This window comes from Varroa destructor, unplaced genomic scaffold (genome assembly GCF_002443255.2).
Source record: "Varroa destructor unplaced genomic scaffold, Vdes_3.0 BEIS01000002.1, whole genome shotgun sequence".
Classification (NCBI taxonomy): Eukaryota; Metazoa; Arthropoda; class Arachnida; order Mesostigmata; family Varroidae; genus Varroa; species Varroa destructor.
The window spans coordinates 36,336,845-36,351,308 of NW_019211455.1; the positions used below are offsets into that span (position 1 = coordinate 36,336,845).

Here is a 14,464-nt window from a genome sequence, read left to right on the forward strand (position 1 = left end):
GCAGCTGGGCAAAACTCGGCTCAGTTTTTAATGATGAAGCGTAAGGAATAACAGGCTAACCAATGTCTGGAGTAGACCCATAGTAATGGGTTCATGTTGCGCATATTAATAATAAAATCCCATAGGGATTCATAGTTTTTTAGTGAACACAAATGGCCCACAACACACACATACTGATTGTCGTTGAAACGTACTAATGAACGAAGTGCGAGGAAACATAGACATATAGATATTAACCGCTAGATAAGTACGATCCTCCTAAGTATATATAAATTAACTTGTATGATGGTCCCGAACCATACATCAAATTAGCGGTCGTAAATTGTCCATTTATTTTTACACCCTACATTTGCACATACTGAAAATACATATAATAAAAGGTATGTTTAACGTGATTTTCCGTTTCACAAAGCGAGTTTCACACACACAGTTTTTTTTTATTTGAGGGATGGAATGGTGACGCATTGCGACACACGAGTGTGTAAAGCTTAAAAGCTGCAAAATTTTGATCCACCTAAAGGAGTAAAGATTTCTTTTTAAAGAAATACTAAAGAAAAGTCTTTACTGATATCAGTTGCGTTTTGGAACTACAGTGACGGAAATATGTCCCCATATACACTGTCTACTCGGTAAAGAAGCTATTGGCAGAAGCACTATAAATTAAAGTCGTTTAAAAAATTTTAGGCAAAAAAAAGAGTGAGGAGCCTGAAATTGAGTTTCTGCGATGAACTGAAATCTTTTATGGATCCGATTCATCTCAAAGTGCATTGGTGTTATGATATATATATATATATATATATATATATACATTATGTAGTGAAAATCATAAACCACAGACGTAATTTAAAAAATAGTGTTGCATATACTAGTAACATAATAAAAAGTATCGTGTACACCTGCTGCGTGTAAACACTGATGACAAATCTTAACCTTGCCAAGTTTCTCGTACAAACAGGCTATAATTACCGCGGTCTGAAACCAGTGACATAACAGCACACACAATCTCTAAGACTGTGGTAAATCTACTTATTTCATTAGTTTAGACTGCAACAGATTCAGTTTGTTAAATGTTCTACTAGTTTAATTAGGGACATATACAGTACTTAACGAAAATCCCTTCTTATTTTTTACGCCCGTCATAGAAATAGTGGGGGCACACTATCATATAGCATACGTTATAGATCTCTGCTCAGACAGAACAGAGCGCCAAGTTTGTAAAGTTAGCCTAATTTAGGCCAAATTAGGATAATTGATTAGGTTATGTAATAGTCCTAGGGGCTTTCATGATACCTTTCAACATATCTATACACGGATATATGGACTACTTGATCACGTCGTATTTTTCCGTATCAAACGATGAGCATGTTATACAATACAATACTTCAATACGTTTATGGCATGTTCTTCTCGATTGCTCTTTTTTACTTCCAATTGGTCGTTCATCACTAGCTTACGGCATGACATGACTGTAAATTCTAGCCAACTGTAGCAACTTGGTTTTTACTCTGTTTTCCGCTCCGGTCTTGCAGTTCGTGGTCGTATATGGCTGCACTAAAGCTTTGCTAGAGCGTTAATGAGCAATACTGATTCGATGCAGATGGCCAGTAGCTGACTTCACCCATAGTCATACGGTGGCTCTATGATGATACAGTTCACTCTTATTTACAAGCAACAATAAGCACGCAATTGTGGACCTTTCTTTTAAATTTCACGGCAGATTCGGTACGCTTCCAAAGACGGAGATTCAACTCACAAATCCAGCAGATCGTCGAACAACCGTGATCTAGTGCGTGAGAGAATGACTGATTTGCGCATCTTGAAGAATTAGATGAAAGAAGCTTTGCCAGTAACACCGCTAACACCGAGGGCAACGACACAGGACTACTATTACGTAGAATAGCTAACTGTACATTTGACACTATATATTACATAATCGAACATAATACACTATTGCCATATTAAAATTACCAAGCAAGTACCATGCAGCTATGCATTATGTTCTATTGCTGCCCCTTCCCCCGTCTAAATATATGTCCCCATTTATTTTCTTTTTTATTTAAATTTTGGCAAACTTCGGCAGAGTGCTTGTCATAACTGGTACACGTTGACTCACGATTTTTAAGAGTAAAATACTTCCGGTTCTTTCAGTAGCAAACTCATCGTGTAAAAAGGTTGTTTATTATTTCAATCAGTTTACGCCGGACGATCCTACGCCGAAATCATAGACTTTTTTTGGCCAAAATTAACGGTTTTCATTATTGCTAGTTTCCACATGGCTTCTGAGATATCTGAGAAAGATGTACAGATGGTAGACCAAAGTAGTGGTGATAAAGGTTAGATTTACAGAGCTTAAAAAATCAGCAATATAGCCGAAAATGTCATTTTTGACGCAAAATCTTTTCTAATCTAAAACACCCGTTTTAGCGAGCTGAATATTAATTTTCATTTGCGTTGCTTACATAAATTCCAAAGGTTAGCGTTTTAAGATTTCCTGCGTCTTTTTACACCGTTTATACATATCAACTACTCTAAGCCCTCGAATTTCTGAGACTTTTAATCTATTATCGTCCCAAAACCTAATTTCAGTGAGATTTTTGTATGAAGTTGCGGTGAACAATAGTTATATCAACTTTACCTCAAAAAACTTTCATAACATATATATATTTATATATATATACATATATATATATATATATATATATATATATCTTACCTATTCTCAGACAACGGCAAAAGCCATCTGTCGAGTAGAGCGTAACTTCGATCGAAGAACCCCTCGAACGCCTGCCATCTTTCGACCTTCTATTCAGTTGTTCAATTGCTGCCGGTTCACCCCTGTTTTGATGCCCATATGCGCAAGTGGATATTTAGATGAGGGCTGATTCCCATGGTCGATAGGTTGCTGACCCGACGAGAAAGCCCCATAGCGACTAAGCAACTATTATGGTTACTAACCGTACTCACACGGAGTCAGAAAGCTACACTACTCGACGCTACACCTCCACCCTTGAAACTTAGCTCTGCTGCGAGTGCTTACTAGCACTACGCAATATGTGCACATACAAACGCTCAAACATACAAACACTCACTGCATTTGGTTGAACTGGCATATCAGGAAGCGCACATAGTTTCGTTTGCACTGTCTATGTCAAACGTGACGACCATTCAATATCAAACTTTACAACAGCTTGAAGAAGATAAGCGACTGTTATGAACCTCTGCATTGCACATATGATTTCAATCATAAAACATTTAATAAAGAATAAAAAAAATTGTTTTTGACGAATGATACGTCGTTCAATGGGAAAAAAAGCAAAGGTAGCAGCGCAGAACCAAATTCTCTGAAGTTTTATTGACTCGGCAAAAAATACTAAGTTCTCTAATCACTTTCGATCTGAAAAAAATATTAAAAATTACCGACTGCAGAGTAGGGACAATAAGGCAAAATCAAGAGAAAGTGCGTAAACATATGCACGTCCTTTTAAAGAATAAGCAGAACTATTTTGCTTGGGCTGATGCTGGTGAGATATCCTGCAATCCGCTTATTGCCCCTCATGTAGCGGCTTACAAGCAGATAATGTCGACTTTGTATTTGTTCTTATCCAATGTAACCCCAAGGCAATGATATGAGCCTGTTGGATTTAGAGGAATATTACGGTTTAACTAAATGTAAAAACAATCAGTACGGCTCTGCTACATAACAGCACTTCAAATCCAGCCCCTTAGCTATGATTACTCAGCTTCCGACAAGACTTTCCTCCAGGGTTTAGCAGTCATTCTACTAAACGGAATACCCTTCTGTAAGCTTTTAATCTATTTACGATACTGCTATAGGATTGATTACATTGACTGCAACATGGCCTTTTTAAAAATGCGTTCTTGCAGTGGCGTCTGAGCGAACAAAATTCTAGACAAACAATATTTTGGGCCTACCTCCCAGAACCTCGCATGGTGACGGTCTCGAGCTAAGTTTTTGCGTTATCCATATCCTTTTTCTTTTGAGAGGGCCGAACAGCGTGCCTGAGAGCAGCAGGCCCCGTAGCGATATCGCACCAACGCTTAGTACACAGTAAACCATAGACCTGGGTCCACTGGCAGGGAAGTCCCCAGCGGCGACGTCGAGGCGCCACACCCTTTCAGCAATCCTGGCGCCATCCTGTCTGAGTTCCCTGCCCCCATCAACGAACTGCTTTCGTGTTGTTGCCACTGCCCTTGAATTACCCTAGGGGCTTTTATGAAAGGAGACCAACTGACTATAGAATGCTATAAGAGAAAGAAAGGGCAGCAGTTTCCGGGAAGCGAGATCACATCGACGCAGACGATAGGCTAAAGTACCACAGTTAGCTAACTGCTGTTCCTAATTTCAACTCGCTGAAGTTAGCAGCTGTCGTTAGCCTTTGCCGTTTCTGCTCTTTCATTTGCTTCCTAAGAAAGCCGCGTGTCCGAGCTACTTGCGCCAGACTCGAGCCAAATCATCTAAACTGAGCCTGAAGAGCTGCTATTCGAGGCGGCGGCATCGGTCTAGGTTGTGGTACTTGCGCCCGACACTGCGTTATACTTTTCAAAAATGGAGAACGTATTACCCAGGGCACCGCTATAAGGCTACCTACAAGGCTAATGAGACAGGAAACGAGCAAACAATAGTTCCTTAAAATAGAAAAGAAATAATACACCAGTACGCAGATATTACATAAGGCACTTGTCACTCAAGTGTATGCAACGCACATATACATATAATTGAGGAGGCATAGTTTGGTACTGTAGTATGTTATATAAATTTCAACATTTATACATAGATTACAATAACTTACTCATTTGGTTTTGACTATAGATTTCGTATGAAACTATATAGATAAGAGAACAATAAAAGGCGTCCCATAATAGAAGATGCAAAAAAGACTACACCTGGCGGTAAAATCAATATACAGTGAGTCACAGTACGCGACAGCAAGCGCGTTTTATTTCGTTATTTTATTGCTTTTTTTCACAATTTTTATCTCTGTTTGACCGCTTTTGACTAAACTGCACTTGGTGTGGATGACGTAATATTCCACACTAATTCAGACTCGTTCCTGAATAGTAGTGCCATATAGCCTAAATTATTTATGGGGATTCTTATTATTACGGAATATAGCCGAGCAGTGGCAACAGATCATCACATAACTTCAATTTTAGGCTATCTAGCCCGTATTTTAGAATTACGAGAATGTTAATTTCGTTATTTCAATAATGCAAACTAAAGTTATCTGAACTCAACGGGCACGGTTCTTGTCGGTAGGCTCATGGAAGTGTTATAGTTGGACAGACGTAGTTAGTATTATCATCCTTGTAACTACAAAAAGTCTAACGCGAAAATTTGTTTATCTCAAAACATACATGACGTAGTGCATGTCGACTGAGGGGCTCCAATCAGCAACTGAATCTTCCCGCCTAAGCGTTAGGTATTGAGCCCATCAAGCTGACAAAGTGCAGTGTAACTTCGTGTCCGTAGGTGAACTGAGTCCTTTGACTGAGGCGATATTCAAGTTAATTTCTGGCTGTTCCTAAATGATATTCACCGTCCAGTTTCTATGCAGCCTCTAGGGAACTAAGATGTTCATTACAGTTCTATTCGCGCCTGTAACTTTACCCGTATAGCTACGCGTTGTCCATGTAGAAAACTTTCGTAGAGCGACATAATCAGATCCGAGCATTCACTTCTTTCCTATTTGCCACTTGCTTTCTTTTTTGGACACTATCAGAGTCATCTGGTGCCTCGGGGTTTTTGCCTTTGACTTTTGCTCTGACTTATATAACAAAAAATGATACAACACTAAAAAAAAAATAACAAATGTAATAAGTAAAAGAGAAGAAACTGATTAGTATCCCTAAAACATACAAAAAAGAAATACACTGTACAATATTAGTATACAATGATAGTTCTTTTTGTATAACATAAACTATTAATGAAAAAACTGTAAAAATGAAGACAAATAATCGCCTTAACTACAGTCTCCTTTATTTTGCACATGACACCTTGAAAGTGACATGAACCCATTTTATGTACGTAATGCGATCCAGTATTATATATATATATATATATAGCATATATATATAGTCACCTAGCATGTAATTCAGCAAATATATTATTACATTAACGTACCCTAAGAATATTATTCCAACTGAATAACGCCTAGACTGGCTGTTTAAAACAGTTAGTTTGGCAGTTTATTTTTGTCATTTTCACTAAGTTATTGTTCTTTTTAAGTTAAGCTTGTTAGGCTTTTTCCACAGACCTTATTTTATTGTCACTACCTTCTTTTTACTCTACATTGAGGAGTGTGAGCATACTGTCAAATATACGAGGGAGACCCATTCATATATGCCTTTGAGCCTATACAACGGATTTTTAAAGAGAATAACAAGGAAATGCTCTGTTCATCAATGCTAAAACAACACCAGGAACTTGCTAATCCCAGCGCATAAGCTATTTCGATCAAAAACATTTGTAACTATAAGCTATATACTATGTGTAAGCAAAAAAACAAACATTTGTAACTAATAGGTAATTTTCTGAAATTTATAGAAGTTTACACCTGACCAACATAATAATCTCCATCTTAGTAAATCACTAGAAAGCGGGCGTTAAGGTGTTTTCTGGAGACACAATGATTGCATGAATGGGCTACAGGTATAATGACGTCGCAAACAAATTAACATCATCAATAAGCGTCGGAAAGATGGCTGGTTATTTGGTGGTTATTCTCATTAAACCTTCAATTAAAAAAAAATTAATTAAGTAAACGGGAGTGAAATATGGAGAAACTATTTGCATAAAAAATTAAAATACAGTAGCATACATTGAAAGATAGCACAATATAAATTAAAGTTATTTTTAAACTATCAATTAAAAAAATAAAATAAGAACAATGATGGAAGGGTCACTACTCCTTTTGGATAAATTGCATTTGTCCTAATGATAGGTCTCTTATAACAGAGAATGCCCCAATTTTTTATTTGTGTACTGTTTCTTTATAAGAGGTTGACTTGATATTCAGATATCTGAGGATGCTATCATTGTCAAACTGAAATTTAAACTGAGAGCGAAAGCTGACGCTATAATTGGTACACTTCTAGGATATCGACATTTGACCGTGATGCTGCCTAGCATTTCATTTCCAAAATATTATATGCTTATGAGCATTATGAATGTATTACACTGGACAAACAACCTTCCCTATCGACTCGAATTTTGATAGCAGCGCATAACCACTGTTTATGCGTAAAATAAAACTCCTAGAGGAGTAAGAGTTATACACACAAAATGGGGTTACGGAAACAACTACGAGACATTGCCTGCTGTGCATCTACATCATTATCTCATAAATTATTCAATTAAAATTCCGTTTAGGTTATTGTACATGTCGGCTTATTCACCAGGATTTTTGCCGTAACTGCCGACGACTTAAATGTATCTTATTACAAGCTTATTGATGAACTAATTTGGATTTGGACAAAGCATAAGCGTTCAATTTGCACTTACTCTTTTATCTAAAGACCAAAGAATTTTAATTCTCACTGAATGAATTATTAGAGGAAAATGTGATGCACTTTAATGGTCGAATAAAGTTAATGGATTATTGAAGCCTCGATATGAAGACATCCATATATTGGCAAATACTTCAATTTGCCTGACACCTCGTGTCAATAATACAAATAAACACAATTTTTTTCCAGTCCACATGCATTGAAAAAAGGGGTAATTTGGCTGTACTAATCTACTCGACACCTTTAATAATTGATAGCTTGCAATCAGCGATAGACCACTGCTGTCACATAAAACCTTGTTTCTTCAAGAAACTTCCTCAGCTCAACATCTAATACAATATGGACGTGCGATTAAATGTCCAATTCAGTGCCTGATTCTCGTCCGGCTGTACACTGGTGGGTGAAAATATTTTGATACAGCTGCTCTTCGACGATCCTTGCGTAACAGATTATATCTTAATAGTACAGTTTACGCTAAACATAAACAGGGCATCAATCTCATTCATCTATTCAATCTCTAAGGTTTTTGTTTTAAGATTACTCATATAACTACTGCTTTCAAAAACTACACTTGAGTAAACCATATCGTCGTAGAATAGTACCTGTATCAATTAAGTAGACATCCATTTACCATATTAACTTCAATAATATAACAGGCTTGCTTTTTGTTATATTTGATCATAGATAACTATTTCCATTTGTTGCAACAAATTGTAGGTACAAGTTTAGTGAAATATATTACATAAATACGCCTCTAATTCAGGTGTAACCTGAGTGGTCGAGTGCAGCTACAAGCAACCGAGTTGTGGCTACTATTCTAGAAAGACGTCACCTTCCATAATTAATAGAAAAGAGCAGCCATTGGGATCAATTGTTGTTTCAAGTAGATTCATAAAGTGAACTTTTCTCGACGTAATAATCATCTCATGGCCACAACGACGGGCAGATATTGATATAAAAACTGATCGTTTTAACCCGTTAAGGATAAGGTATACGCAATAAATTCGTCGTTAGATTCAACTAAACGTCATTCTTATTCTAATTTTCTAATACAAATCACGTAAAAATCGATATATATCCATCATATGTTAAAAATGGTTTTAGACGTAATTCAAGCAGCATTAGATTGTGTATCCGCTTATCCATGGAGCTAAAAAAACTAGTGTCTAACCATTTTTTGCTTTTTACCATGTATGAATATACTGTCTCAAAGGTGTCAAACTTTGCAATGGTATGTATAAACAACTTTTTTTATTCAAGTATAATATAATATTTGCATTAGACAGCTAGCATTTCAGTAATTTTGAAGATTGGATTTTCAATGACCAGGTTCCGAATAAGGTTGCCGTCTTTGGCTCGTTCTCCAATGCCATTTCAGTGATAATTCCAGGAGACTGCAAATTTTCCGGCACTGAGCGGAAGATCAGCAACACAACAATCTTCGATCGAGCGTACAGTTTCGGCAGTGACTCCTGTAGAACTGTTTAGGTTGGCAAATGGTGCACTTACCAACAATTGTACAAAATGAAATGAAATAAAGTAACAGAGACTCTCGTCAGCGTTGTTAAGACTACAAATAAACTGCCATGCGCTATTCCTAGCTTTCGTCTTTGACTATTGATACAGTTTCCTTTTACTTCTAACTAGAAGCATATACACTGTCATTGCGCATGGCTCACCAGCCTCGACTACTATAATGTCTGAGGCTGACTAACACAAATACCCGCCGTCGAGTACTATAAACTCGTCAACGACCTTATACGGTACTAATCAGGTTGTCGTCGTCGTCCATCGTCCGCTCGTCTCTTTGTTTGTCCTCGCTTGGACGTTCTCACTTAGTGCGCCAGCCAGTTAGTGAATTGGCGACTCTCTGCTGTCTTTAACGACCAACACGCCAATATGACTAAACCATACAACCGGTGTTAGTCAGTGTAAACTGACTCTATGCTACGCAAGGTCAGTGTAATAAGTAAAGGGCTCTGTTACTTTAACGGTGCCCGCAAAGGTCGCTTGCAGACCTCGCATACCTGGAACTCGAATCTCCCGCACGCACCGTCCTCGCAATAGTAACGTTTTTGATGTTAACAGGCAAACGTAGCTGTGGTCTAGATTCGAATCCGGGCATAGGCAGGCACTTACTTGATTTTCAGGCATAGATCCTGCACCAACAAATGCATAAGTAATCATTCCTTATTTTGCTCGATACCTCGGAGTACCTACCGGATAAATGACTGAGACAATGCCAAAGAGCGCTACAAGGACCTGTTATAGAAGGGGCAATTGAAAGTTGGTTTTGAAAAATCCTTTTAGCTTATACATACACTTGTCCGAACATAAATGCACAAGAATGTTTACAATATAGATACATTATGCTTGAGAAAAAGTACGACAAATTCAATATACTCAAGTAGAAATGCCTAGAGTATGGTCGCTTTAGCACTATTCCAATAGAAGAAGAGTAATGGTCGAATATCTAGGGGAATCGTGCTCTTAATGAGGTATACGTGATTAGAATATATAGTTACAAGCTTTAATTATGTTACATTAGAATCAAAATCCTTTGGTAGCGGTACAAAAGTAAGAGCACAATTTAGCCCCTAAAAAAACAAATTCCATTATCTTCTTTAATGCCTTCTGAAGCTGATAGTTGCTTACTCCCAGTGTAATTATACATGGATGTATGTGCGTGTGTATGTAAAAATTCATTTTGGAGTACATCTTTGTTAATCATGTTATACTATGAGGGACATTCATAATATACGGGGAATAACAGCCTTTGAATGAATAATGGTAGAACGAATACACCGTATCTCTTCCTCGTCTACATTTCTCTCCTACCCGATCCCGCCTAAGTTAGCCACGGTACGACGCGTCAGTGTCAATGACGCGACGCTAAAGCCAAGCCGCTGGTATGCGGTCGCAGCAGAATATTGAAGCGCAATATCGTTACTGATCTTGGGGGCGCGCGGCAACTCATGGCATCCTTATCGCTAGGCTAACTATAGAATTGGTAACGGAGGCGACGCCGGCCTTTTGTTCCCCTTCGATGGCCATCCGGTCGCATCACACGCCGTTAACCCAGCTTCGACCGACCAGTCAGCCTATCAGCTAACAATATGGGCAACGGTAACAGTGGCGACAACAACCTTGCCAAACAACAGCAGAAGCTGCATAAAACCCGCTGCCAGCAGCATCTTCTGGTAACAGCACCAACCTTTTTTCTTTTCCCGCGTTTTTCCTCTTACCTTCTCTTGCTCACCCCATTCATAACTCAACGTGAATTTCTGGCATGAAGCCGATGGTATTCAACGAAGCCGCTGCCGGCGGAGTTTTTTTCTCTGTTAGCAACTGGATGCAGAGCTAGCAACAACTCTAGCGAGCGCAGTCGTCGTTCTACTGGAGCACTAGCGTGATTCGCAATCTGCTGCTCGCTACTGACACAGACTACTATAACAACATTAATAATAACAATAATAATAATAAATAATACGGCAACAACGACTGCTTCTAGCGCCATCAAGAATTGAAATAATGGTGAATAGCAGAAGCGTCGTCGCTGCAGCGATAGGAGCCGACGGAACAGACAGCAACAGTAACCGCTCTGCTGGTTTTGAACTGAGCGTCAGGCAGCTGCAGCAACGAACTCAGCGCCATGGCAACCGACGCATAACAGCGAACAGCGGCAGAGCCATCGTCAACGACAACGAGGAAAACTCAACGAACTGCAGCAACACGATTATGTTGCTGACGCCATCTCGCGGCTGACACAACAACTGCCAACGGTAGCTTTCGCTGAGCGTCAGCAAAAATACCCTTGACAATTCAGCGAAAAGAAGTCGAATAACGCGTCTGCTGCTACGACTGGTTTCTTTGGGAACAAGCAAACAGAAGAAGCGACGATAGGCCCAACAATAGGTTGAAGCTGGGAAGTAAAAGGAAAATAGGCAGGCAGCAAAAAAGGGCAAAATAAACAACTATATAAGTCATAATATTATCCACAATGATAATAGAATTAAAAGATTAACATTGGTAAGAGATTCGAATGATCTGAAGTAAAAGACCCCGCAACGAAGACGGCGCCGGTGACAAAAATCACAATAGCCTCGGTCAAGGGAGTTAGTTCTTGCGATTATAGCCAGCTCGCCATTATCCGCCGACTTATCACTAAAACCTACAAATTCGGAAATAAACTGGCAGCTCTTATCACAATAGACCAATTTTTTTTCTAGAGCAAAGTTACAGTACATGAAACAATGCCATGTTGTTTTTAATTTGTACTGATAACTACTATAGCACAGAGCTTTGTAATGATTATTTGAAGAACATAACCTACGTGTTGTAAGCAGAAACGTTTGCATTGTTTGCATTATTTTTCTCATAGATGTTTACCAAGAACTATGTCGAGCAGGCCTACCTAATACCTCTCTTCAAACTATGCAAGCTTCGGTTGGTCCATTTCGTTATTAATCATTATTCCATTAATGGTACGGTATCTCAACGTCATTCTGATTGTTGACGTTACTGTCTGACTTTTACTAATTCTAGTAGACAGTAAAGATGTCAACTTCCTGCTTATTTAAATAGATCAAATAGTACATTTGTGATTTTCATTTTCATTTGACAAAAGATGACACAAATACAGAATAATGCGTAAATAATTTCATTACACAAATGATAATTTGGTTTAGTAAAATTTAATCACCTTTGTCAGATATATCACAAAAATAATTACATAACAACATCGTGCAAAAACTTATTCTTGCAGCAGTTAATGAGAAGAGATCAGTAGTAATACGCTTTCGCGATATTTAATACGCCCGGTTTATTAGCGAGATCATGCTATCTATTACTACACTGTTTTCCGCATCTGCTACATACACACATTTCATTTAACTCAATGTTAACCAAGTAATTAAGATGGCTTATAGCTTACCACTGAAACCATACACCACACATTATAACATCAATTAGAAAAAACCAAGGCATCTGCTTTAATGAGCTAACATGAAGGTGATAGATCAGAGCGGCCATATATCAGTACACATAGTATGTAATGTCGAATTTATGAAAACGCGACTTTAACCGGATCTGCCTATGGACGAATAGACGCTGCCGGCAGCTATTTACATGCCTAATGCGCTACTAGTTAAAACTAGAGAAGAGTCACTATTTTTTTCCCACATTTCTGTCTATCGCGCAGAATTGCATCCTATAGGTCTGATGGATGTGCCTAACAAATGCTAAGATTTAAACATTTCACGCACGTAACCTTCTCAGGAATATGCAGGGTCACACGGATTACACACTAAGAGAAGGACTTTTATGGTCACAAAAAAAGCCATTATAACCCAGATACAGCATTAGTGGCCCCATTAATTATACTACGTTGTAGAACATGTGAAACGATGACTAACTGAGGGAAACCGGGCAGTCAAGTTGAGATGTAGAAGGCGCCACCTCGTCTGACACAGACGGATCTTTGTCTATGGAAAACGCTCTCGACAGAGAGGGCTGTGTGTAGCCAGAAACGTCACACCGGCGGGAACGAATCATAACACAGGATAGAGTAGGGAGATTGTACTAAAGCATCAGTCACCAGTACGTCCCGGGTCTCGCGCTAAAAGATAGCCCGCGTACATAGGCGCAGTTTGACATATAATACTGCCTGCAAGCATTCTGTCCCATTATTCCCTATTGACTCTGGAACGTACTCGCGCACACTTTACCTTTGAGAGCAGAGCATCAATTCTTCGGTTCATCACGTCAACATCATTTCACTTTGTTGGCTTAAGCGACGATGCCTGCTACTGTTGCCGCGGTTGCGAATATCAACGTTGATACCGGTAACGTTAAGTGTTTGAAGCCCGCAGACAGGTCAACCGCCAGCTGAAACCTTACGTCGCTTCGGTGGTCAATGTCTCCAAGCAACATGTACCATAAACACTCACTAACGAACGACTCGGCACAACAGAAGCAGCTGTAGAAAAACAACAGCACCACACAAATATAACAACAATCTACAAATCAATTAACATATATACTTTCTGGACAAAAACACTCCGTTGGTCTTGAATATTTTGTTTTTTTCTCTTGCACATTTATAGTTCTGTTTCGGAGTCCTGTGTGTTCGAATTCTCCGTCACCTCGACATGTTTCCTGGAGCCTGCAAGGCACTCCCTTGGCAAAAAGCCTCAACGACCGACGGTCCCAAATAAACAGACACACAGACGGACGGGACCGGAAGGCTGGTAGCGGCGGCGGCGGCGACGGCGGTGGCCGTTAGTTGTCGATGTTGCCACAATGTGCGTTGCTGTGCTGAAAACACGAATGGTGACTGTATCACCTACAAGGGCATACATACACACACACACACAAATAGAACGCCTGCCGCTGTACCGCCCTCCACTCACTGTATACACGGATAGACAACCCACACACCATCAACAAAACACAACAGTACACGATCAACAACTATCACAACGAAACAACACAGAGAGCACGCAGCGGCAACGGCAGTTCTTCCATATCGAAGCACTAAACACTTGACATCAACCGCACAGAGCTACCTTATACAGGCTAGCATAGTTCCGAAATATTCGTGAACAACTCCGCCCACTTATTCTATACGCGCGATAGCTCAAATCAGCCTTTAAGCAGACGACAGGAGGATGGGTGTATATAATTGTCAAGAGTTATGTAGATGACGTCCTTATGACGACTGTATACTTGTTGGTAAATGTCAGTAATTATACGACACGGCACAACCTCACCACTCTGTTTGTCGCTACATGGTTTTTAGTGCGTGCCAATGATGTTTTTATTCGGGATCAGTGCTCGGTCGGTGCAACAAGCTGAGGTAGCTTTAATATAGCATAGAAGCTTCCGTCTTTCAGTACGACCAAGAGTGCCCTTTTACCGACCAAGTACATGACATCGT

The 14,464-nt window shown here is 39.3% G+C and overlaps 1 protein-coding gene across 2 annotated transcripts in view; it reads right to left on the reverse strand.

The window, feature by feature from the left end:
• Nrg (Neuroglian) overlaps nt 1-14,279 on the reverse strand; it is a 135,471-nt gene extending 121,192 nt beyond the window's left edge. The window contains exons 1-2 of one of the 2 annotated variants that reach the window (XM_086981050.1): nt 13,671-14,279; nt 13,254-13,504 (exon numbers count right to left, since the gene is read on the reverse strand). The gene's annotated coding sequence lies outside the window, so the exon portion shown is untranslated. Of the gene's footprint in view, nt 1-13,253 lie in introns of both variants that reach the window. The other variant, XM_086981052.1, reaches the window with a different exon arrangement.
• Between the last annotated feature and the right edge of the window lie 185 nt (nt 14,280-14,464).